At 36.8% G+C, this 27926-nt stretch overlaps 1 long non-coding RNA gene across 9 annotated transcripts in view; it reads right to left on the bottom strand.

The window, feature by feature from the left end:
- Window positions 1–27926, bottom strand: part of LOC105499063 (uncharacterized) — an 87366-nt gene that overhangs the window by 18354 nt on the left and 41086 nt on the right. For 7 of the 9 annotated variants that reach the window (XR_011623516.1, XR_011623511.1, XR_011623514.1 and 4 more), the window contains exons 3-4: window positions 12672–12759; window positions 928–1096 (exon numbers count right to left, since the gene is read on the bottom strand). This is a non-coding gene — a long non-coding RNA (uncharacterized lncRNA). Of the gene's footprint in view, window positions 1–305; window positions 850–927; window positions 1097–12028; window positions 12411–12671; window positions 12760–27926 lie in introns of those variants that run through there. The other 2 variants (XR_011623515.1, XR_011623520.1) reach the window with 2 other exon arrangements.

The following is a 27926-nucleotide window of genomic DNA, read 5'->3' as shown; positions in this document are numbered from 1 at the left end:
AAACTATTAAGATAATTTACTTAAAAAGAAAAAAAAAAACCCTAGTCACTGAGAACTATCATGGACTGTGTGTTAGTACATTTAGTTGAGCTTATAACTTACCCTACATAGAATATATATTGATTTTCCAAAAAAATTACTAAAGTCTTCTAGCTTTCTAAGTCTTTTTAATTTATCAGATAACTGTCTTCCTTTATTTATCCTAAACTTCCTTATAACTGAGTTATTTCACAGCTTCTTAATATATTTCTCTTATTAAATGCTTTCTCCACTTTCAAGGAAGTCTACTAACAGCATTACTTCTATTTATGGCAAACTAATTTATTAAGATATGAATTTCTGTTTTGTTTTGTTTTATTTCATGTTTCCAAGGAAGTGATAAGATCTTTTGCAATCATCAAGAGAGAAATAATAGAGCAGCCTATCTTTGGGAGGCGTGGCTGGAGCAAGTCAACTATTGTATTCATTTTCCATGCTACAAACATATTACCATCAACTTCATGGCTTAAAACAACACACACTTATTATCTTACAGTTCCTGTATGTTGGAGTCCAAGCACTGCTTAACTGAGTCCTCTGCTCAGCATCTCACCAGGTGACAATCAGGGAGTCGACTAGGCTGTGTTCTCATCTGGAGGCTCAACTTAGGCAGAATTCATTTCCAGATTCATTCAGATGGTCGGCAAAATTCATTTCCTTGTGCTTTGCGACCGAAGGTCCTGACTTCTTACTGGCTATTGACTGGAGGTTGTCCTTCGGTCCTTGATGTCATTCACTCTCTCATATAAATAACCATATTCATGAGCGTGATATCCAATTGTCATTGGTTAGAAATAAATAACAGGTTCCCTGTGTGTTCAATGGGAGGGGATTATACAAGGGCATCACTCATTGGTGGCCACCTGGGAGTACGTCTGCCACAATTACCTTTTTTCATCTGCTTGCCAAATCTTTAAGCTGAATATGCAAATTCCTCTGATGAGGAAATGCTCTTCATGGTCATTGATGAGTGATCATTATAGTGACTTGAAATTTTAATCCTAGAATCCTCAAGTTGTGATCAGAATTTCTAGCTCTTTCTAGCATTTCTTTTCGTCTGCAGAAATAAGAAATCTTGTAAGTATGGGGAGAAATGACAAAGCCAGTTTGGTGAATAGACTAAGAACAGCAACCATGGCAGATGGGGATAGAGCCAATCTTTTACCAAATAGTGAGGATTATCACCTGCTGTATTCAGTAAGTAATTTATCACTAATGCAATTTTTTATTTTCAAATTACTCCTATCCTCTGTTTTAAACTTTCTTAGGTTATGGTTCTGTCTGTGAGTCTTCTTCCACAACTATTTTTCCTGAAGTCAAACAACAGTGAAAGACAATTATCATTTCCTCTCCCTCCTCATGGAACTTATCCAATTAGAAATAGTCCTTTGACTTCTATTAAACAAAGAGAAATTAGACAGTAGACTTAGAGCCCAAGAAGGAGAAAAATACTTTAAAATCCCGCCCAATTACCAGACTACCACCACTAGCTGCTTTAATTTTTTTTCTCTTTCTAATGCCAAAAAAGCTTTTACAAATTTCTCACTATTTTCATCCCGTTGTTTAGATACTATTTGGACATGGTCTTACCCCATTATATTGCCCATTCTTGACTGAAATTTGGGCAATGGACAGGGAGGGTGAGAGAGGACATATTGAGTATAAATAAAAGTAGAAAAGGGAGACTATTTCAACAAATATCTTGAACTTGCTTCTAGCTATTTTAAACTTGCTCTAATCTAAAGTGTATTTTTTTAAAATACTCAATTTAGAATCAAAATCTTTTTTTTTGAAAATGAATCCCATATGTTACAATTTACTTATACTTAACTTCTTAGGAACACTGTAAAGATTATTTGAGGTCAAGTCTTGCTTGAGTCTTTTTAAATGTGTTAACCTACTAGGCCATGGGTTAAAAGGAGGGTGAGAAAGAACTCTTTCTTTCTTAACATTGAATGCCACTATACCATCTACTCTGTACAGAACTATAATATTTTATTTTTCACAAAACCAAGTAAGTTGGTTTGCCAGCCAGAAGAATCATCAAGGCAATTTCAGTATTTCAACAAAACTGATTTAATTTAATAATATACTTTAAAACTAGTATAGAAATAGAATTAGGAAAACGTGTCACAGGAAGCTTCTCCATTAAACCCAGCACAAGAAGCACATTGTTTCAACATGACCCTTCCATGAAAGTCTCATGCTTAATCAGAATGTTCAAGGAACACACTTACTCTGCTCTCCTTCCTCTACCTCAAGGTCCTAAGGTAACTTCAGAGAAATCTGGTGATAATCAAGATTACGGGACCTGATTCTTGGGACCTCACCTCCAAAAGAAGTGCATGGCTATCAGACCCATCCTGTAGTGGGGGTAACTTTGGTTTTTATCTCCATGGTACACTCTTTGCCTCCATTTTAAATGGGTGCTACAGAAATTAGTTTAAAAGGAGGAATCTTAGAAAAAAGAAGGGATGGCTAACCAGCTGCTGCCCTGATCCACACACTTCATTCTTAGGTTCCTGACATCTTCACCAGCATCCGTAACTACAGTGTAAGGCTGAGTACACAAACCTCAGGAACATAAATCTATTGATAGCAAATGTTCTGAAAGCAAATGGGAGGCGATCTCTCTGGAGTATAATCCACCGTAAATGAACTTAGTTCTTCTTCTGGTAATTAGCTTTACAATTTTTCAAGCCAAAATATGCCCCAATGCAAGAATTACAGTCCCTTCAAGTTCTCTTTTACTCTCACCTCTTTTCAGATACCCACCATGGGCTTAACAAAGATAACTGTAGGATACCAAATACCTGTTCTGGTTTTGAGTTTAATTCCAGAAAGTAAATACTATTACTCTTTATTATTTCCTTATACCCTATTTGGGTTTGAAGGGTATTTCAGTTTACAAAAGTGCATGATAAAATTTTTAATGAATTGAGCAAAGTTCATCCTTCACCTTCCTAGAATTCCAGTAAATGAGAAAAACATGATTAGTGTTAAGACTTGCAATGTCCTTAAGGAAAAAAGCAAACTACTGTAAATCTTATCAAAAACACAGATCTTATGGGTGCCAAGCCCTTGGTACTCAGTTGTTAGATATGGCTTTTAACAGAAAAAGGAGAATGTTTGGTGAGTTTTTTTCTAAATTTTAACCAAATTTTCAGATTATTAAAGCTTAATTTGGGTTATTTATTAATTCAACAAATATTTTTGTACCCACTTTTGCCAAACACCATGTTAGGCACTGGCAAATCAATAGTGAATAACCTAGTTACATTGCCTGTCCTCATGGAGCGTGTAAAATGGTCAGGAAAAACAAATAGTTAAGTAAATGTCACAGAAAATCTAAAGAACAAGACTTGTGGCAGACATGTGAAAACAAAGTACTGAGGGCTATGTGTAAGAGAGGCGCTAACCTGTTTGCTAGATCAAGGAAGACTTTCCTGCAAAAATAACATTCATGCTGAGACATAAAGTATGAATAGATGTTACCCAGCTTAGAGACGGGGATGAAGGTAGAAGCCACATTTCAGACAAGAAGAAAAGCATACAGGAAGAACTCAGGTGTCTTTAAAACTATTTTATTTTCTGTCCAAATGTTGTATTGTTTAATTTTTATGGATACCTAATGGTTGTACATATTTATGGGGTGCATGTGATATTTTGATACAAGTATACAATGTGTAATGGCCAAATTTGGGTATTTGGGGTATCTATCACCTCAGACATTTATAACTCCTTTAAGGTTGGGAACATTCTAAATCTACTCATCTACTTATTTTGAAATATACAACAAATTATGTTATTTATTCCAAATTGCATTAATTCACTATCCAATAAATTATTGTTAACTGTAGTCACCCCGTTGTATTACCAAACACTATCTCTTATTCCTTCTATCTAACTATATTTTTGCACCCATTATCCAAATCCTCCTCATCCCTGCTCCCCACTACCCTTCACATCCTCTGGTAGCCACCATTCTACTCTCCACCTTCATGAGGTCAACATTTTAGCTCCCACATATAAGTGAGAACATGTTACCTTTGTCTTTATATGACTGGATTATTTCTCTTAACATGTCTTCCAGTTCATCCATGTTGTTGCAAATGACAGGATTTCACTTTTTTTAATGGAGGACTAATATTCCATTGTGTATATATATCACATTTTCTTTATCCATTCATCTGTTGATGGACACTTAGGTTTATTCCAATCTTGACTTTTCTGAATGTCAAAGTATATACATGGGCATACAGACATCTCTTTGATATGCTAATTTCTTTTCTTTTAAATATATACCAAGCAGTGGGATTGCTGGATCATATTTTTAAATCAACTTTTATTTTAGCTTCGGGGGTAGGTATGCAGTTTTGTTAAATGGGTATATTGCCTGATGCTGAGGTTTGGGGTATTAATGATTCCATTACCCAGGTACTGAGCATAGAAACCAACAGTTTTTTCAACCTTTGCCTTCCTCCTTCCCTCCACCATCTAGTAGTCCCCAGTTTCTGTTGTTGCTATCTTTATGTCCATGAGTACTCAATGTTTAGCTCCCACTCATCAGTCAAAACATGTAGTGTTTGGTTTTCTCTCCCTGCATTAATTCACTTAGAATAATGGCCTTCAGCTCCATCCATGTTGCTGCAAAGGACATGATTTTGTTCTTTTTTACGGCTGTGTAGTATTCCATGGCGTATATGTACCACATTTTGTTTAGCCAGTCTGCCATTGATGGGCACCTAGGCTGATTTCCATGTCTCTGCTATTGTGAATGGCGGTGAAATGAAAATGCAAGTGCATATGTCTTTTTGATAGAATGATGTATTTTCTTTTGGATATGTACCCAAGAATGGCATTGCTGGGTCATATGGTAGCTCTGTTTTAAATTCTTTGAGAAATCTTCAAACTGCTTTCCACAATGGCTCAATTACTTTACATTCCCACTAACAGCGTACAAACATTCCTTTCGTTCCACAGCCTCACCAACATTTCTTGTTTTCTTGACCTTTTAATAGTAGCCATTCTTACTGGTATGAGATGGTATCTCATGATGGTTTTGATTTGCATTTCTCTGATGACGAGTAATGTGAAGCATTTTTACATATGTTCGTTGGCTACTTGTATGTCTTCTTTTGAGAGTAATCTGTTCATGTCTTTTGCTCATTTTTAATGGAGTTATTTAGCTTTCTGCTTGTTCAGTCGTTTAAGTTCCCTATAGATTCTGAATATTAGACCTTTGTTGGATGCATAGTTTGCAAATACTTTTGCCTATTCTGTAGTTTATCTATTCTGTTGTTAGTTTATTTTGCTGTGCGAAAGCTCTTTAATTAGCTCCTACTTGTCAATTTTTGTGTTTGTTGCAATTGTTTTTGAGAACTTAGTCATAAATTCTTTTCCAAGGCCAAAGTCCAGGAAGATATTTCCTAGGTTTTCTTCTAGGATTCTTATAGGCTTGGTTCTTACATTAAAATCTTTAATCCATCTTGAGTTAATTTTATATATGATGAAAGGTAGGGGTATGGTTTCATTCTTCTGCATATGGCTTAGCCAGCTATTCCAGCACCATTTATGGAATAAAGAATTCTTTCCCCATTGCATATTTTTGTCAGCTTTGTCAAAGATGAGATGGCTGTAGGTGTGCAGCTTTATTTCTGGATTCACTAGTCTGTTCCATTGATCTATGTCTGTTTTTGTACCAGTACCGTGCTGTTTTGGTTACTGTAGGCTTATAGTATAGTTTGAAGTCAGGTAATGTGATGCCTCTGGCTTTGTTCTTTGTGATTAGGATTACTTTGGCTATTCAGGCTCCTTTTTGGTTTCCTGTGAATTTTAGAATAGCTTTCTCTAGTTCTGTGGAAAATTATGTTGGTAGTTTGATATGAATAGTGTTAAATCTATAGATTGCTTTAGGCAGTATGGCCATTTAATGATGTTGATTCTTCCAACCTATGAGCATGGAATGTTTTTCTATCTGTTTATCTGTTTTAGCAGTGTTTTGTAGTTCTCCTTGTGGAGATCATTCACCTTCTTTGTTAGATGTATTCCTAGGTTGTGTGTGTGTGTATGTCTATTGTAAATGGGACTGTGTTCTTGATTTGGCTCTCAGCTTGAACATTATTGGTGCATAGAAATGCTACTGATTTGTGTACATTGACATTGTATACTAAAACTTTACTGAAGACATTTATGAGTTCTAGTAGCCTTTTGGCAGAGTCTTTAGGTGTAGAATCATAGCATCCATGAAGATAGATAGTTTGATTTCTTCCTTTCCTATTTGGATGCCTTTATTTCTTGCTCTGGCCTGATCACTCTGGTTAGCACTTCCAGTACTATGATGAATAGGAATAGTGAAAGTAGGTACCCCTGTCTTGATTCAGTTCTCCAGGGAAATGCTTCCAGTTTTTGCCTATCCAGTATGATGTTGGTATGGGAATGTCAAAAATTGCAATTATTATGTTGAGGCATGTTCCTTCAATGCTTCATTTCTTAAGGGTTTTGGTCATAAAGGGATGTTGGATTTTATCAAAAGTTTTTTCCATGACTATTGAGATTATCATATAGTGTTTTTTTTAATTCTGTTTATGTGGTCAGTCATATTTATCAATTTGCATATGTTGAACCAAACTTGCATCCCAGGAATGAAGCCTACATGAGTGCTGGGAATTATTATTATTATTATTATTTTGCAACAGGGTCTCATGCTGTTTCCCAGGTTGGAGTGCAGTGATATGATCATGGTTCACTGTGGCCTCAACCTCCCTGAGTTCCGGTGATCCTCCCACCTCAGCCTCCAGAGTAGTTGGGACTACAGGGGCATGTTACCACACTCAGCTAATTTTGTATATTTTTTATGGAGATGGGGTTTCACCATGTTGCCCAGGCAGGTCTTGAACTTTTGGGCTCAAGTGATCTGCCCACTTCAGCTTCCCAAAGCGTTAGGATTAAAAGTGTTGAATTAAATTTTTGATGTACTGTTGGATTCAGTTTGCTAGCATTTTGTTGAGGATTTTAGTATCTACGTCCATCAAGGATATTGGCCTGTAGTTTCCTTTTTTCATTATGTCTTTGCCAGGTTTTGGTATCAGGGTGATGCTGGCCTCACAGAATGAGTTAGGGAGGAGTCCCGCCTCCTTGTTTTCTTGGAATAGTTTCAGTAGAACTGGTTCCAACTCATGTTTGTACATATGGTGGAATTTGGCTGTAAATCCATCTGGTCCAGGGCTTTTTTGTTGGTAGCCTTATTATTATTATTATTATTATTATTATTACTGATTCAATTTTGGAACTTAATATTGACTTGTTGAGGGTTTCAATTTCTTCCTGATTCAATCTTGGAGTATTGTTTGTTTCCTGGAATGTATCCATTTCCTCTGGATTTTCTAGTTTGTGTATGTGTTTATAACAGGATACTTTGTATTTCTGGTACTTTGTATTTCTGGATACTTTGCATTTCTGTGGAATCAGTTGCAATGTTACGTTTGTCATTTCTGATTGTGCTTATTTGGAGCTTCTTTTTCGTTTGTTTGTTAGTTAATCTAGCTATAAGTCTACTGATCTTGTTTTTCCTTTCGAAAAACAACTTTTAGTTTCATTGATTTAGTGTGGATTTTGGGTTCTCAATTTGGTTCAGTTCTGCTCTGATTTTAGTTACTTATTTCCCTTTGCTAGCTTTGGGGCTAGTTTGTTCTTGTTTTCTAGTTCCTCTGTGTGTGATGTTAGATTGTTAATTTGACATCTTTCTAACTTTTTAGATAAATGTTTAATGCAATAAACTTTCCTCACAGCACTGTTTTTGTTGCAATCCAGAGATTTTGGTATGTTGTGTTTCTGTTTTGATTTATTTCCAATAATTTTTGGACTTCTGCTTTAATTTCATTGTTTACCTAAATTCAGGAGCAAGTTGTTTCATTTTCATGTATTATGTGATTTTGAGAGATCATCTTGGTATTGATTCTATTTTTATTCCACTGTGATCTGAGAATATGGTTGGTATGATTTCAAGTTTTTTAAATTTAGTGAGACTTCTTTTATGGCCAAGCACGTGGTCCATTTTGTAGTTTGTTCTGTGTGCACATGAAAAGAATGTGTATTCTCTGGTTGATTTGTGGAGTATTCTGTAGATGTCTATTAGGTCCAATTGGTCAAGTGTCAAGTTGAAGTCCAGAATTTCTTTGTTAGTTTTCTGCTACAATGCTTTCTATCTATGCTGACAGTGAGGTGTTCAAGCTCCTCACTGTTATTGTGTGTCTATTTAAGTGTTTTTGTAGTCTAAAAGTACTTGTTTTGTGAACCTGGGTGCTCCAATATTGGGTATGTATGTATTTAGAATAGTGAAGTTTTTGTTGAATTGAATTCTCTTTCATTATTTAATGCCCTTCTTTAATAGTTCTTTTTTACTGTGTTGGTTTAAAGTCTGTTTTATCTGACATAAGAATAGTGATCCCGGCTGGGCGCGGTGGCTCACGCCTGTAATCCCAGCACTTTGGGAGGCCGAGGCTGGCGGATCACAAGGTCAGGGGATCGAGACCATCCTGGCGAACATGGTGAAACCCCGTCTCTACTAAAAATACAAAAAATTAGCCGGGCGTGGAGGCGGGCGCCTGTAGTCCCAGCTACTCGGGAGGCTGAGGCAGGAGAATGGCGTGAACCCGGGAGGCGGAGCTTGCAGTGAGCCGAGATCGCGCCACTGCACTCCAGCCTGGGCGATGGAGCGAGACTCCTCTCAAAAAAAAAAAAAAAAAAAAAAATAGTGATCCCTATTCCTTTTTGCTTTCCATTTGCATAGTAGATCTTTATCCAACTTTTTACTTCCAGGCTTTATCTGTAAGGTGGGTCTCTAAAAGACAGCAATTGAATGGGTCTTGCTTTTTCGTCTAACTTGCCACTCTGTGTCTTTTAAGTAAGGCATTTAGACCATTTACATTCAAGGTTAATAGTGATATGTTAATCACGATAGGATAGGTTTTGAAGTTGTTACCTGATGGCTCTGTAGTTTCTATTGTGTAGTTGCTTTATAGGGTGTGTGGGCTATGTACTTAAGTGTGTTTTTCTGGTAGCAGACATTCTTTTGTTTCCATGTTTAGGACTCCCTTCAGTATCTCTTGTAAGACTAGACTACTGGTAAAAAATTATGGTAGCGTTGGCTTGCCTGGAAGAGTTTATTTCTCCTTTGCTTATGAAGCTTAGTTTGGCAGGATATGTCATTTTTAGTTGGAATTTCTTTTCTTAAAAAATGCTGGAATAAGCCCCCAATCTCTAAAGGGTTGTAAAGTTGCTGCTGAGAAGTCCACTGTTAACCTGACAGGGTTCCCTTTGTATGTGATCTGACCTTTTTCTCTAGTTGGACAGTCTGGTGACTGCATGCCTTGGTGATATTCATTTTGTATAGTATCTAAAAGGTGTTCTCTGCATTTCTCATATCTGGATGTCTACTTCTCTAACAAGATTAGGGAAGTTATCTTGAATTATTCTCTCCAATATGTTTTCCAGGTTGTTTGCTTTTATTCCTTCTCTCTTAAGAATACTAGTAAGTTGTAGGTTTGGTTGCTTTACATAATCCCATATTCCATGAAGACCGTTCACTTTTTAAATTCTTTTTTCTTTGTTTTTGTCTGACTGGATTTGTTTGAAACATTGGTCTTTAAGCTCTGAAATTCTTTTAGAAAAGAATTTCAGAAAAGAATTCTGCTTGGTCCAATCTATTGATAAAGCTTCCAATTGTATTTTGGAATTCCTTAAGTGAGCTTTTCAATTCCAGAAGCTCTAATTAATTTCCTTTTAAAGATGTTTGTTTCTTCATTTCTTGGATTGCTTTAGAAGTTTCTTTGTGTTTATTTTCAACCTTATCTTGGATCTTGTTGAGCTTCCTCACAATTCATGTTTTGAATTTTTTGTCTGTCATTACTGAGTTTCCATTTTGGTCTGTGACCACTGCTGGAGAACTAGTATGATCTTTTGGTGGTGTCACTACAATCAGATTTTTCATGGTGCCAGAATTTTTACTCTGGTTCCTCCTCATTTGGAGATGCTGGCACTTCTAACTTTTGTAATTATTTTCTTGCAGGTAGGATTTTTTCTTTTTCTTTCTTTCCCTATAATATTACTGTGAGGATTTTTTCCCTTCCCCCTTCTCCCCACTCCCTAGGGTTTGCAACTGTAGAGAATGCTAGGTATAGTCTTTTAGCTTTGCTTCTATAGCCCTAAGTACTTCTTTCAACAGGTTTCATGTTGGCCTATGTTGTGTGACTTATACACCAGTAGAGAACACTTCTAGGTAAGAGCTGGCTGCAGCCAAAATGACTGGATATATATTTGATGCTTGTTTACTTGCAGAAGCTCAGTCCTGGAAGGTGTGGGGGCCATGATGGGTGGGAATGGACCAAGCAGGTCTGCCTACAGATGTTCTGACAGTAAGCACAAGACCCTGCACTGAAGGAGAATCCAGTGGGTGGCCACCAAGTGCCTAGAGGTATGCCTAGGCTGTGGAGCTGGGAAACCTCCTCAGCCTCAAGTTATCTGCATGGGGATAGGGAGTGGCCTAAACTCCTAATCCAGGACAGGAGGTGCTCCACTAGCCTGGAGATCTGCCAAGGCATGGAACAGAGAGGGCTCCTCTGCACCAGGGCCTCTGCACAGGAAGGGTGGGGCAGCTCAGGCTGTTGATTCAGGCAAGTGTTCTGAATGCCTACAGATCTGCCCAGGTATGGTGCGGAGAGGGACCAGCTACACCATGATCTATGTCCAAGAAAAATGGGCCAGCTTGGGTTGCCAAACCAGATGGGTGGGTGTTCCAAATGCCTGGAGATCTGCCTGGGTGTGAAGCAGAGAGGACCTCCCTCTACCAGGATCTATTTATGAGCCAGATGCCATCATGGGGGCTGTCTTCTGGTGTTCTTCTCCCCAGGATCTGGGATAACCTTCATGATTCTGGTAGATTCCTATTTTCCTTGTTGAATTAAAGCTCACAGAGTTCCTCTTTATGCACTGTCTTGCTATTTCCAAATGGCTGAGGTACACTAAAAGCCTCTGGTCCACTATCCTGGAAAAAAACAGTATTTCTATTTTTAGTGGGTTTTTTTTTTTTTTTTTTTTTTTTTTGAGGTGGAGTCTCGCTCTGTCACCAAGGCTGGAGTGCAGTGGCGCTATCTTGGTTCACTGCATGCTCCGCCTCCCAGGTTCACGCCATTCTCCTGCCTCAGCCTCCCAAGTACCTGGGACTACAGGCAGCTGCCACCACATCTGGCTAATTTTTTGTAGTTTTAGTAGAGATGGGGTTTCACCGTGTTAGCCAGGATGGTCTTGATCTCCTGACCTCGTGATCCGCCCACCCCGGCCTTCCAAAGTGCTGGGATTACAGGCTGAGCCACCATGCCTGGCCTATTTTTAGTTTTTTGAAGAGCCTGAATACTGTTTTTCATAGTAGCTGTACTAATTTACATTCCCACCAACAGTGTATGAGCATTCCCCTTTCTCTGCATCTTCACCAGCATTTGTTTACTATCTTTTTTTTGTATTAGCCACTTTAACTATAGTGAGATGATATCTCATTGTGATTTTGATTTGCGTTTCTTTGACGATTAGTGATGTTGAGCATTTTTTCATATATCTCTTGGCCATTTGGATGTCTTCTTTTAAGTGTTGTCTATTCAGATCTTTTCCCCATTTTTAATTGGATTTTATTTTTTGCTGTTGAATTATTTAAGTTTCTTATATATTTTGATTATTAATCCCTTGTCAGTGGAATAGTTTTCAAATATTTTCCCAGTTTTTAGGTTTCTTCTTCACCTTATTGATTATTTCCTTTGATATGCAGAAGTTTTTAGCCTGATAAAAATCCCATTTGTTGAGTTTTGCTTTGGTTGCCTGTTCTTTTGAGGTCTTGCTGAAGAAACCTTTGCCCAGGCCAATGTCCTGAAGCATTGAAGCATTTCCCCAAACACACACACACACTAAATTGGCCTTATTCTTCTGTATCAGAATAAGATACTATATGGGAATATTACAGAAAGAAAAGGTACTATTGCTGTGAATATGTGTTGTTTATTGCCTGCTGGGCATTGTTTGTTGGTAATAGGACCTTACTTTTTCTTTAAAGGTACCACATCTACTTCAGTTCATGTAGCTTGGTTGGGGCTGACTGTAATCCTACCCTTCCTGGGTCTAGATTTAGCCCATCAGAATGTTCCATCCCTCTGGGAGCACTCAGACATAGGTAACTGACTCAAACAGATGAATCAGAGTCGCCCTTCAAATTTTGTAGACACTCTCAAGAAAAAACAAGCTGTATTGCTGCTAAAGTTGCTGTGAGGCTCTATTGGTTAGTCTGGAGTTTCTGGGGGCCGTCTTAACTGCCTTCTGAACAGAACCTGCCTAAAAGAAGTTAATACAAAGATGAGCAGAATGAGGGATGAAGAGAGATCCAATCATCTGCGCCCCTGAATCTAGGTACACCAAACTAGTGAATCAATGCATTCTTTTTTCCCTCCCTACTTTAAAATTAAACTTTTAAATTAAACTTTTATATCAATTGCAACCAAAATAATTCTTATATTAAAACTTGACAAACATAGCATTCATTTTTCTTTAACTAGATTCCATAAGAAACTATAAAAGAACCATTTACTTACCCACCACAGCTCTTTTTCCTTTCTAGTTTGCTGCTATTTGTTCTAAGGTGTCTATACTCAGTGTACCTTTTCTCACCTCCATTGGGCCCTAAAATAATAAAAAATAAGTTTGGCTTTGCCAATTCACATTTAGTCCTTGCTTGAAATTGACACTCAAGACTTACCTTTTCTAGGAAGTTCTCCCTGATTTCTTTATACATCTATTGCCATTCCCTTCTCTCCAAGGCATTCTTCATTCTCTCTGCACTCTCATACCACTGGCCTGAATCCTATGCTTCTCCTGTGAAACTAGGAGCTCCTTGGCATCAAGACTTTTCATCTTTATTTTTCTACTCCCTAGCAAGTAGCAATTGCCCTGTTCCTGAAGGCTCTATGTAAATGTGTACTAATTAACTCAAAATCTTTACAAAAATTCAAACTGTCTGCAATGTGGGAAAAAGAAAATAAATGGGGAAGCTGAGGTGGGTGGATCATGAGGTCAGGAGATCGATACCATCCTGGCTAACATGGTGAAACCCAGTCTCTACTAAAAATACAAAAAAAAAAAAAAAATTAGCAGGGTGTGGGTGATGGGTGTCTGTAGTCCCAGCTACTCAGGAGGCTGAGGCAGGAGAATGGCGTGAATCCGGGAGGCGGAGCTCACAGTGAGCAGAGATGGTGCCACTGCACTCCAGGCTGGGCGACTGAGCAAGACTCTGTCTCAAAAAAAAAAAAAAAAAAAAGAAAAGAAATGGAAAGGAATTCAGAAACCCTATTGATTTTTTTGTTTGTTTTTTGAAAAGGAGCAGTTTATAAGTAACTTCTCAAATTAACTATTTGAATCAATAACAAATTATACAACTTTTTCTGTTTATTGTTAAAAATTTTATCTGCTATTGCAATCATTTTCATAAGTACTATATAAATGGTCTGTTAGACATCCCCATCAGGGGAAGCTTTAGGTTTTCTGGCTGTACTTACAGCTGTAAGTAAAATCCTAAAGAAAGCATTTTCTCTTGTCCTAGCAGCAATTTCTTCTCTTATTAAAATGTTCAAAATTAATTTAACAAATCTCAGAGTAGTTAAGCATTCGATCTCTGGAGGCAGACTTCTGGCTTTGAGCTGCAGCCCTGCCATTTACTAATTTAAGTAAGTTACTTACCGTCTCTAAGCCTCAGTTTCTCACTTGCATAATGGACATAAGAATGGTACCTACCTAATAGTGGGTTTACGAGTTCTCAGTGAACAATATCAACAAGGTACAGAGTCCTATTTGTTCTAAGGCTCTGTGGGCTCTGTGCTTTACAAAACAATTCAGTGTGGGTAGTATATGCAGTCCTGTCCTCAAGAAGTTTACTGTCTGGCTTGCCCAACATCCAACTCTCCTATAGCAGAGGATACATAGAATCCTCTACTACAAAGTCTACTACTACGAAGTCTGCTCTACTACAAAGTCCCAGAGCTTTGGAAAGCATGTAAGAGTGTATATGTGGTTTCCTGGTTAAAATCCCTCTTCATAGTAAACCTAAAGAGATAGTTACAGCAATGAGAAAAGCCTAATGAAACTGTATGATCCTGGCCCCTAAGCAGGACGCTGCCTTATTATCAGCAAGGAACTGCTATAACCAACTGACACTCATAAAGCTGCCTGCCCTTGTCTGAATAAAGGCTGGAGAGGGGCGTTGTCAGATAAGATCACCACTAAAGTCTTCTGAGCCTTTTGAAGTCAATTTTTCCCCCCACATTCCAGCCTGCCCTCCTTTGCCTAGTGCACAGAGCTCAGCCTGGAGTGGTCAGACCGTGATCAAACCTTCTTACCATGGAACACTTATCATTCGTTTCCTTCATCTGGACACTTTCTGACCACGAGGAAATTTGGAACTTACCTGGTTGTTACACAGTGAAAATCCTTTCTTCACATGTCTTATTTGCAGCCACCCAACATAGTCACTGAAACAATTCACAAACTTCTCACACAATTACTCATTAGCACATGGTGACAACCAGTCATTTTCTAGCTTTAAGGATGCTGCTAAAGGAAACTCGAAAAATAAATAAAAGAATTGAAGAGAAAATTCTAACTTGCTAGATTCCTTCCTCTCAATCCTTTTTCTCTAGCCACACCTCTTGGCAATGATTACATTTCTAGTAGATTGCTACAGAAGTTGTTTTATGAGTATAGACTGTTGTAGGTGAAGTTTATAAACATTCTTTGTCAAATGAGATATATTCATATATATTCTAATTTTGTCTCAAAATCTACCTATAAAATAACGAAATAAAAGCATTACCTAAAAATGGTAAATACAATTAGAGGGTTAACATTGTGACCAGAGAAGTGCTAAGTTAAAAAACATCTGTGAATACAAAGGCCTGGTTATTTGTGGAAGATGCCTGGGGGTCACCACAGTCAGAGGGGTTAACAGAGCTGTGAGGGGAGCAAACAGACAACCAACTTTATTTTTTTTGAGACGAAGTCTCGCTCTGTTGCCAGGCTGGAGTGCAGTGGCACAGTCTCGGCTCACTGCAACCTCTGCCTCCCAGATTCAAGCGATTCTCCCTCCTCAGCCTCCCAATTAGCTGGGACTACAGGCATGCACCACTACACCCAGATAATTTTTTGTGTTTTTAGTAGGGATGGGGTTTCACCATCTTGGCCAGGATGGACTTGATCTCTTGACCTCGTGATCCACCTACCTTGGCCTCCCAGACTGCTGGGATTACGGGCGTCAGACAACCTTTTAAAGATTTTAAATTTTGTCCCTAGGTGCTGTTGGGACAAAACAACAACAACAACAAAAGAAATTAAGGATGTGAGAATTTTGGAAATTCCATCCCAATGCATTACTCAAGAGTATTTCTTGCAAAGAAGTATAAGGCACAGTTACCCAAAAAGTGTGACAAAGTTGTGCTGGTAGTACAAGAAGGAAAAATTGAGACCAGCCTGAACAACATGGTGAGATCCCACCTCTACCAAAAAAAAAAAAAAAGAAAAAAAAAAATAGCTGGCATGGTGGTGCACATCTGTAGTCCCAGTCAGTTGGGAGGCTGAGGTGGGAGGATTGCTTGAGCCTGAGAGATTAAGGCTACAATGAGCTGTGACCACACCATTGCACTACAGCCTCAGAAACAGAGCAAGATCTTGTCATAAAAAACTAAAATAAATAAATTTTAACTGAAACAATCAGTACCTATAAGCTAGGATGAAAGTTCAGTAAGAACTAATAATAACCAGTCATTTGTCCATCTCTATAGCTAAACTTCAGAGTTTCTTTCTTAAAAGACAGATCTCAGAGACAAAGAGAATTCAGAGGGTTTAAACAAAATACTTTTTCACCAAACTACAGAGTTTATTCTAACGATCAACCAAGTGAGAAATGAATCTGTTCATTTGGCAAATGGGTTAAAAAAGCATTCCAGGTTCTCCAGCTGAGAGCATGTAACAGTTTCTATGTTTTTCCACTTTCAGGCAAGAAGAAATGATAGATAAATTGGTCTATAGTCAAGTAAATTAGTACTGTAGAGATAAGAGATACAACTTGTGACACAGCTGGCCTGGACTGAGAGAAGATTAAGTAACAATATAAAATAGCAGGAATGATAGAGCTATGTGATTCCTCAACATCTACCTGGAATAATCAACCATCTTTAGGATTGCAGGCCCCACCACTCATGTGTTGCTTTATAATCAAAATGACACACCTGGGTAGTTTCCCCAACTGCCTGGTAAATTCGGTTTTCAGATACTAAGGTACTATATGGCTTGGTGACTTTGCCATTACTCCAGGGTGGGAAGTGACTTTCCACTGTTTGCGGATTACCAGAGGGAATAAAGCATATTTGACAGTCCCATCTTCATAAAGTCATTTACTTTTCATCTTCTCAAGCTTCTCTCTCTACTAGTAGCATCAACAGCTTTTGGGTAGGATGTGTTCGCAAGCATAGAAATATGCAATGGAGATCCCAGCTGAGCAACTGATGTCCACTGATCCCAGAACATCAAATTATAGAGTAAAATGTGACATGAATAGTTATTTGCAGTCCCTTCTTCTTTGCCATCTGTTCCAACTCAGCCCTGACCACTTACCAGACTGAGCATATGCAATAACCATTGGATCTTAACACCTTTGTGTTAATTCCAAGCACTCCTTATTCCAAAGCCTTCTCTCTGCCAAAATAAAGACTGCTCCCAACTTCTTTCGGTAAAGATCACATGCTGCTGTACTGCATTTACAGGGTCTGCATTCCATCTGCTATCTGGCAGAAAAAGATCCTTCAAAATGTGTGACATAATCTAGGGTAACATCCAGCTGTTATCCTGGACAAATTTAATGGTAATTGTGATGTGTTTAACACCCAGTCTTCCCAGTTCTGTTAATATTGTAGTCTGTTCACCTTCATCTCCACTTTATTTCTGCTGTAGAGATTTGTATGTTGTAATTACTGTAACTGATGTACAGTCAAAATCTTAAACAATATTCCACACTCTAATCACATTATCCTAGCCTTAGAACTTCCTGTTCTGTCGTATACTTGCTTTTGACCACACTGCAATCTTCAACTCCTTGAACCTCCATTTCTTTTCAATTTACCTTTCTACACCAATCCTCATTTCCTTTCTTACCATTTAACTTTCTTGACCCATGTTCTCTGCCACACTTTCAATAAAACGTCAACTATAGATGGCACCAAATACCTGCTTTCTCTCTTCCAAACTCTGGGCTGATGACTGAAAAATCACACACACACACACACACACACTCACACAAATATGACATGGGTACATCATAAATTCATAATATCTTAACAAATGATTCTGCAAGATTAAGTAATATTGAAGATATTCACACCTAGAAATTCTACCAATACCATTGAAGAACTTCATGGACAGGAAGACTCGTACAAGGGAGTTCAGTAAAGATGTGTTTGTAATAGAAGAAAGGAAGAAGTAAATCAACTGTCAGTCAGGAACATGGATTCATACTCTCTGTTATATTCAAACAATGACATAGCCAGCCCTCTGATCCCAGCATCCTCCACTACTCTAACTTCTTCCCTCCCAGAGAAAATATAACAAGAGCTTTCTCAACGACTTGCCCCTATTCACACACCTATAAATGTATGTGCACCTTTACCTCTCCTCATTTGCACCTTTTCTAACTTAGTAGAAGGGTTTCTTCCTTCAATTCTCTGTATTCCACCCCTGCACCCAACAAATTCTTGGTGATCTCCTTTCATTGGATATCCCTTGTCTCAACTTTGTCTTCATTAGCTCCATTTAAGTCCTTCATTCGACACAAAATACTGAATGCCAAGCATGTCCCTGCCCTCTGTTAAGCGCTAAAGATGCTACTAAGCACAATACAGATGTGGCCACTACCGTCATGGAGCTTAGGCAACACCTATCACTCTCGGGTGGTACTTCCCTTTCAGCCTGTACGAATACTAAAGCCTTTCCCTTTCTCTCTTTCTTATAACTAAACTTCTCAAAATATGTCTGAATTCACTGTTTCCACTTACTCTCCTCTTTAACATACTGCCCTCTGACTTCTAAAATCTCTCTAGCCAATATTATGTATAAATTTCCCATTTAATGCAATGGACACTTTTTATTTCTTCTCTTGACTTTTCTTGAATGATTGACACTCCAAACTTTCTTGAAATTTTTTCTTACTATCAGTGGCATTATAATTTTCTGGATTTCTTCTAACAACTACAGCCACTCCTTTTGCCCTACTCAGCTCTAAAGTGTGGTATTTATCAAGATTACCACCTCAGGTGTTTTAGCACACTCCACATTTTCCTTAAAAGACTCATTCAATCCCATCCCATAAACTCTAGAACCTTTGTATTACGATGACTCTTAATCCCTGGCTTCAGTATAAACCTCACCCCTGAATTCCTTTCTTATACCTCATAGTGCCAACTGAACATCCCCATCTGGACAGGTGCCTCAAACCAACACTTCCAGGATAGGATAATAACTCTCCCACTGATAAGAATTATAACAACTGATAAAATACCAGAAAATGTTACTATAAAATATCTAAGACCAAACCAAGGCAGTCAATATTTGAGCAAGGGACGCATATTGATGTGAGGCCTATGTTCACAGCAGTTTTCACCTGCAGGGCGTTTGTCAATCACACGGCAAGATGAAAAAGCCAAAGAGAAACAGCAGTGTACTGTCGGAATTCAAAGCTACAAAGACAGCCAGGACTTGAAAGATCAAAATTCCAGAGAAAGGAAACCACAGAGAAGCATGACTAGTAGTTTGTTTAAAATGTAAAACATGCAAGGTGGATCTCTGATAGATCAAGCAGAAAGCATCAATAAAAGACTAAAAAGCTAAGCACAGAGTTGTTACACTCTTACTGTGTTAGGGAGACAGAAACTGGAGTTTAGGGCTCACCAAAGAAGGGTCCGGTCTTTTTTGAGATCTCTTGAAAGTCTATTCTATAGAAGTAAGGACAAACTGGAAACAGTCCAGCCTCAACCAGATCAAAGTTATTTTCTCTTACTCAACCAACCTACCAAAAGTAATTTAAATCCTCTGTGAAAGAAGATAACATTATCCAAAACCTCTATATTTTGTCACAGGGTACATCATTCTATAAAAAAATTCCAGTGATGAAATAAAACAGGACCTCATGACTGAAATCAAGAGAAAAAACAAGCAATAAAAGTACATTGAGAGGTAATACAAATATCAAAGTTATATAAAGCAGACATTAAAATAATTATTAGCAGTATTTCTAGGAAAAAATATAAATAAATGGAGTGTGTTATCAGAGTACTGAAATCTACAACAAAAGCATCAAATGGAACTTGTACAACTGAAAAATACAATTAAAAAGAAGAACTCAAAGACAATTTCTATAGGATAGATACACCAAAAGAGAGGACTAGTACATTGGTCAGGTTAAAAGATCAAGATTGATACTCAGAAAAAAAGGATTAAAATACCAAAAAAAGTAAGAGACATATAGAACATAAATAATATACATGTAATTGTAGTCTCAAAAGGAGAAGAGACAGAGAATAAAGAAAAAACGATATTGTAGATATAGCTAGGTAAGAATTTACCCACCGATTCAAAGAAGTTTATGAACCCATACAGGTATATATACAAACAGAACAACATCTGGGCAACCAAAGACAAAGAGAAATTTTAAAGGTCGCCAGAGAAAAGAAGATATTATTTTTAGAGAAGCTACCAAGAAGACTGAAAGCTGAGTTTTTAATAAAAACAATAAAAGTCAAAGCTGAAAGAAAAATGACTGTCAACATAGAATTTTATTACTGGTGCAAATAATCTTCTAGAAAGAAGGTAAAATAAAAATGATTTCAGACAAACAAAACCTAAGAGAATTCATAGTCAGCAAGTCTAAACCAAAAGAAATACCAAATTAAGTTCTTTTGGCAAAATAAAAATTATCTCAGATGGAAGTATGGTAATGCAAGGAGGGATGAGAAGCACTGGAAAATGGTAAACATGCTGCTGATACTAAATAAAACTTGATTACTTGGTTGTTTAAAGTGGTAACACTAATGTATTGTGAGTTTTATAACAAATGTAGAGGTTAAATATATGATAGCAATTTTATGTAGGACAGGTAGTAGATGAAATTAAAGTGTTTAAGGTCCTTGCATTATATAGAAAATCAGAGCCTGATTAGAACTTAATTTAAGGCAGGCTTTCATAATATAGAGGTGCTTGTTATAGGCTAGATTAACCATTAAGCAATGTTTTGCTAACAAACTAAAATACGGAAAAAAATGAAGCAGTAAAAATAAGTAAATGCAAAACAAAGAGACAGGGAAAAGTGTAAGTGAGACAAACAGAAAGTGCTTATAAAATTGAAAGATTTAAGCCAAAATATGTCAGAAATTATATTAAGCATAAATAGAATAAATATCTCTTCTAAAAGACAAGGATTGTCAGACTAGATTGTATCATATACATATATAACTAGATTATATTATATAAATATTTGTTGACTAGATCGTACCATACAAATATGCTGTGAGACTTTTTGTATCATTATGTTTAAGGTATAAAGAACTCTTGTAAGTATCATATATGTATTATGTTGGTGCAAAAGTAATTGTGGTTTTTGCCATTACTTTTCATGGCAAAACTGCAATTACTTTTGCACCAATCTAATATGTTTATATGGATATATACATAGACCCATATAGAATGTGGATATAAGTATTATATATGTATATATAATAGTCACAAGAGTCATACCTTAAGCACGGTGACACATTCCTAAGTACAGGAACGAAAAAACATACCATGCAAATATCAAGTTAAATAAAGCTGCTATAGCAATATTATCAGACAAAGTAAGCTTTAGAAAAGCAAGTGTTATTAGAAATAAAGAAGGATATTTATAATTACAAAAGAACTGATTTTTCAGGAAGACATAACAATCCAAAATCTATAGGTATGTAGTAACAGAACATCAAAACAAGTAAAGCAAAAACTCATTAAAGAAAAAATAAATAAACCTATACCCATCATGAGATATTTTGCATGCCTCTCAGTGAAACAGAAAAAAAAAAATACACTAAATCTGTAGATTTGAACAACTTGATTAACCAAATAAACCTCATTGACTTGTCAAGTACACAAGAAACATTTCCCAGAAGAGGCTATAAAACGAATCAATCAGACTTTAAAGTGTTGAAATACATGGAGTATGCTATCAGTCTAAATTATAACCAAACTAAAAATAAATAGCAGACATTTAGAATTTACATAATATTATTCTAAATAACAATGGCCAATGGTGAAATTATAATGAAAATTAGAAAATACTTTGACCTGAACACAGTGGAAATGCAGTAAATTGCAAAAAACTTGTAAGAAGCAGTTAAACCTGTGGCTAGATAGAGATTCTTGACCTGGAGTTAGAATTAAGGAGATATGTGAAATTGGAAGGGAAACTTTGTTTCTACCAGTCCCATACTGAAAAAGACTAGTTATTTCCTTTATGAATACAGACAACAAACTACATTAGTATTAGCATGTTCTGGGAAGCTTACAAGAGCATTACAAAATTTAATATAGAAATGCAAATACAAAAATAATGATTAAGAAGAAGAAAAACTAGAGAACATATACAACCAGACATCAAGACATCATAAATCTACAATAATAAAATAGTGCAGTATTGGCAAAAAGCTACACAAATAAATGGGACAAAATGGTCCAGAAACAAACCTGCAGATACATGGTCACCTGATTTATGATGAAGGTGATACTACATTGTGATGGGGAAAGGAGAGTATTTTCAATAAATGTCACTGGATCCACTGGCTATACCTATGTGAATAAAAAAATGAAACTTGACCCCCTATCTAACAACATAAAGAAAAATTAATTCCAGATTATTAAAGAATTAATAATTCTGGAGTCAGAAGATGACTCCAGAAGATAAAGTTTCTAGGAAAAAATACAAAGATGTCTTCTGGCTTAAGAAAGACAAATCTTTATTAAACAGGATACAAAAAGCATTAACCATAAAGGAAAATATTAATAAAATAGACTTCATTAAAATTTAGAACTTCTGTTTATTACAACAACAATATAAGGAAAGGCAAGTCACCAATTAGAAGGTATTCTCAACATATGTCCAACAAAGGATTTATATCTAAAATATAAAATCAGTTTCCAGGAACAATCAGCAAAAGATAGGCAACATAATTTTTAATAAGCAATAACTGAACAGATACATTACAAAAGAGAATATCCAAATGGCCAGCAAGAATTCAACAAAGCTATCAACATCATCATCAAAATTCAAAATAAAGTTACAATGAGATATCACAACATACCCACCAGTTTGTCTAAAATTAAAGGTTTGAAAATTCTGTGGACCACCTAGATTCCTTAATCAGTGTTGATGTGAGTGTAAATTAATACAATCATTTTGGAAAACTATTTGATGTATCAACTAATACTGAACATACTTATAACCTATAACCCAGCAATTTTAACACAAATGCATATATATGTGCATCAAAAAAATACAAGAATATTCATGCACCATTAAAGTAACACAGAATTAAAGACAACCCAAGGGTCAATGAATAGTAGACAGGCTAAATAAATTGTGATATTTTTACATCAGGTGATACATGCTCACAATTATAGCAATGAAAACAATGAAGTAATGCTACATTCAATAACGTAAATGTTGAGTAAAAGAAGCCCTAGATCAAAATGTATACATATATATACTGTATGACTTCATCTAAAATCCTAAAACAACCAAAACAAATCTACAGTAACAGAAATCAGATTAGTTGTTACCTTCGAGAGATATCTAAGTAATCATGTAGTCATCTCCTAAGCAGTTTTAAAACCTATTCTCTTTTGTTTCCATTTCCATTGCTTTAACTCAAGTTCTAATTATATCTCACCAGGATTATTACAACCATGTACAATCATCTTCTGACTCCAGTCTTGCCCCACTGTATTAAATGCTTCATTATGTTGATTTTTCTAAATTGCAAATCTAATTATGTTTCTCCTCTGCTTAAAATCTTAAAATTTTAGGTCCTCAGTTAAAATTGTTGGTCCTTGGAAGAGTCCACAAAGCAGTTTATTTTCAGTTCCTATTTCTCCAGCTTCATTTCCCGCGCTCTCATATTCCGTGCTCTAGTCATGCAGTTTCCAAATCACAGCCGGTTCTATGTCTTTGTACCCTTGCATGTGGTATTCCTCTGCCTGCAAGGCCCTTCATTTTATCCCTTCTCTACCAGAAGAAATATTCTGGATAGATGGCCCTCTACATCTGCAGGCTCTATATAAATTTTCAGGTCAAAATATTCAGAAAAAATGTTTTTAAGGTACAAATTTTAAAAAGCAATACAGTACAACTATTTACATAGCATTTACATTGTGTTCGGTGTTATAGGTAATCTAGAAATGATTCAAAATATACAGGAGGATATATGTAGGTTAGGTACAAATACTATCCCATTTTATGTAAGGGACTTGAGCATCTGCGGGTTTTGCTGTGGGAAGCGGTGGTCCTGGTACTGGGGAAGGAGTTCCAGAACCAATCCTCAGTGGATGCTATGGGACAACTGTACATCCTTCAAATTTTATGCTGCTCAAGTAGCACCTCCTCTATGAAGTCCTCCTGGGCTGCTTACTTCCTGTCACTACCCCAAGATAGGTGATCCTTTTCTGTAAACTTAAATTTGCTTCTGATCTAGTCCTGCTCATAATGCATATAATTATCTCTTTACTCCTCTGATTATCCAAACAAACTGAGGAACCAAGAGCATGAGTAGCGTCCTTTACTTAAGATACCAATAGATCACGCAAAGTGAGCATAAAGTAGGCTTTCAATAAATAAATGAAAAAAAAGAGACTCGTCTCTGTTGTACAAGCATGGCCCAGTAAGTTATCTATTGCTTCTTTCTTGAATCTAAAGAGGTCACACAATTTTATTTATTTATTTTTGGTAAATTTAAAACCTACCTAGAGAGAAAAATATATTAAATAATTAAGATCATGTTTCAGAATTTTACTTTTTTGCTCATTGAATCCTAACATTATAGAAACTTACCATAAAATGGAAATTCAAACTCTCGAATAGATTATCCCATATCTACAAAAATTAAGGCAGGGGCTCTGGAGTCAGACTGCTTGGCTTCTAAATCCCAGCACCGCCCATTCACTAGCTGTGAAATGGTGACAAAATCACTTAACCTCTCTATGCCTCAGTTTCTTCATCTGTAAAATTAGATCAGTGTCTCTGTCTCACACAGTTGTTGTAAGGATTAAATGAGATGATACATGTAACACACCACACATAGTGGATGTACCTGTTTGATGATTATCTAGTGGTAGTAATAGCAACAGCAGCAGCAGCAGTAATCCAGATTAAAAAAAAATCTGTTTATAGTATGGAAATATTCTCAGTAAATTGTATGACAGGGAGTTGTGACCATAAGGCAAAGACAAAAAAAAAATTTCTATTGGTGCATTATTCCTTGAAAAAATCTTCAATCAGACTGTCAGTACTTTCAAAGTATAACTTAGAAAGATATTCATGTGAAAAGTATTGAATTATTGTCACAGGAATTATGCAAACCAAGTTACAGGTGTTTCAAAAATGCTACCTTTTGTTTAAAATAAACATAAAGGTAAATCAACATCATATGTTTTTCACTATCAGGTTTCTTTTTTTTTATTTTTTTATTTCTTGTTATACTCTAAGTTCTGGGTACATGTGCACAACGTGCAGGTTTGTTACATATGTATACATGTGTCATGTTGGTGTATTGCACCCGTTAATTCATCATTTACATTAGGTATATCTCCTAATGCTATCCCTCCCCCTTCCCCCACCCCACAACAGGCCCCAGTGTGTGATGTTCCCTTTCTTGTGTCCAAGTGCTCTCATTGTTCAATTCCCACCTATGAGTGAGAACATGCGGTGTTTGGTTTTCTGTTCTTGCGATAGTTTGCTAAGAATGATGGTTTACAGCTGCATCCATGTCCCTACAAAGGACATGAACTCATCCTTTTTTATGGCTGCATAGTATTCCATGGTGTATATGTGCCACATTTTCTTAATCCAGTCTGTCATTGATGAACATTTGGGTTGGATCCAAGTCTTTGCTATTGTGAATAAACATACGTGTGCATGTGAATTTATAGTAGCATGACTTATAATCTTTTGGGTATATACCCAGTAGTGGGATGGCTGGGTCAAATGGTATTTCTAGTTCTAGATCTTTGAGGAATCACCACACTGTTTTCCACAATGGTTGAACTAGCTTACAGTCCCACCAACAGTGTAAAAGTGTTCCTATTTCTCCACATCCTCTCAAGCACCTGTTGTTTCCTGACTTTTTAATGATCACCATTCTAACTGGTGTGAGATGATATCTCATTGTGGTTTTGATTTGCATTTTTCTGATGGCCAGTGATGATGAGAGCATTTTTTCATGTGTCTGTTGGCTGCATAAATGTCTTCTTTTGAGAAATGTCTGCTCATATCCTTCGCCCACTTTTTGATGGGGTTGTTTGATTTTTTTCTTGTAAATTTGTTTAAGTTCTTTGTAGGTTCTACATATTAGCCCTTTGTCAGACAAGTAGATTGCAAAAATTTTCTCCCATTCTGTAGGTTACCTGTTCACTCTGATGGTAGTTTATTTTGCTGTGCAGAAGCTCTTTAGTTTAATTAGACCCCATTATCAAGTTTGGCTTTTGTTGCCCTTGCTTTTGGTGTTTTAGACGTGAAGTCTTTGCCCATGCCTATGTCCTGAATGGTATTGCCTAGATTTTCTTCTAGGGTTTTTATGGTTTTAGGTCTAACATTTAAGTTTCTAATCCATCTTGAATTAATTTTTGTATAAGGTGTAAGGAAGGGATCCAGTTTCAGCTTTCTACATATGGCTAGCCAGTTTTCCCAGCATCATTTATTAAATAGGGAATGCTTTCCCCATTTTTTGTTTTTGTCAGGTGTGTCAAAGATCAGATGGTTGTAGATGTGTGGCATTTCTGAGGGCTCTATTCTGTTCCATTGGTCTATATCTCTGTTTTGGTACCAGTACCATGGTGTTTTGGTTACTGTAGCCTTGTAGTATAGTTTGAAGCCAGGTAGCGTGATGCCTCCAGCTTTGTTCTTTTGGCTTAGGATTGTCTTGGCTATGCGGGCTCTTTTTTGGTTCCTTATGAACTTTAAAGTAGTTTTTTGCAGTTCTGTGAAGAAAGACATTGTTAGCTTAATGGAGATGGCATTGCATCTATAAACAACCTTGGGCAGTATGGTCATTTTCATGATATTGATTCTTCCGATCCATGAGCATGGAATGTTCTTCCACTTGTTTGTGTCCTCTTTTATTTCATTGAGCAGTGGTTTGTAGTTCTCCTTGAAGAGGTCCTTCACATCCCTTGTAAATTGGATTCCTAGGTAGTTTATTCTCTTTGAAGCAATTGTGAATGGGAGTTCACTCATGATTTGGCTCTGTATTTGTCTGTTATTGGTGTATAAGAATGCTAGTGACTTTTGAACATTGATGTTGTATCCTGAGACTTTGCTGAAGTTGCTTATCAGCTTAAGGAGATTTTGGGCTGAGATGATGGGGTTTTGTAAATATACCATCATGTCATCTGCAAACAGGAACAATTTGACTTCCTGGTTTCCTAATTGAATACCTTTTATTTCTTTCTCCTGCCTGATTGCCCTAGCCAGAACTTCCAACACTATGTTGAATAGGAGTGGTGAGAGAGGGCATCCCTGTCTTGTGCCAGTTTTCAAAGAGAATGCTTCCAGTTTTTGCCTATTCAGTATGATATTGGCTGTGGGTTTGTCATAAATAGCTCTTATTATTTTGAGATACGTTCCATCAATACCAAATTTATTGAGAGTTTTTAGCATGAAGGGCTGTTGAATTTTGTCAAAGGCCTTTTCTGCATCTATTGAGATAATCATGTGATTTTTGTCTTTGGTTCTGTTTATATGCTGGATTAAGTTTATTGATTTGTGTATGTTGCACTAGCCTTGCATCCCAGGGATGAAGCCCACTTGATCATGGTGGATAAGCTTTTTGATGTACAGCTGGATTTGGTTTATCAGTATTTTTTTTGAGGATTTTTGCATCAATGTTCATCAGGGATATTGGTCTAAAATTCTCTTTTTTTGTTGTTGTGTCTCTGCCAGGCTTTGGTATCAAGATGATGTTCACCTCACAAAATGAGTTAGGGAAGATTTCCTCTTTTTCTATTGATTGGAATAGTTTCAGAAGGAATGGTACCAGCTCCTCCAGGTACCTCTGGTAGAATTCGGCTGTAAATCCATCTGGTCCTGGACCTTTTTTTTTTTTTTTTTTTTTGGTTCATAGGCTATTAATTATTGCCTCAATTTCAGAGCCTGTTATTGGTCTATTCAGGGATTCAACTTCTTCCTGATTTAGTCTTGGGAGAGTGTATGTGTCCAGGAATTTATCCATTTCTTCTAGGTTTTCTAGTTTATTTGCATAGAGGTGTTTATAGTATTCTCTGATGGTAGTTTGTATTGCTATGGAGTCGGTGGTAATACCCCTTTATCATTTTTTATTGCATCCATTTGATTCTTCTCCCTTTTTTTCTTTATTAGTCTTGCTAGTGGTCTATCAATTTTGTTGATCTTTTCAACAAAAACAGCTCCTGGATTCATTGATTTTTTGAAGGGATTTTTATGTCTCTATGTCCTTCAATTCTGCTCTGATCTTAGTTGTTTCTTGACTTCTGCTACCTTTTGA

This window comes from Macaca nemestrina, chromosome 5 (genome assembly GCF_043159975.1).
Source record: "Macaca nemestrina isolate mMacNem1 chromosome 5, mMacNem.hap1, whole genome shotgun sequence".
NCBI classification, from domain to species: domain Eukaryota; kingdom Metazoa; phylum Chordata; class Mammalia; order Primates; family Cercopithecidae; genus Macaca; species Macaca nemestrina.
Note: the sequence above shows the minus strand (reverse complement) of the source record. Positions and strands in the feature narration are given on the sequence as shown.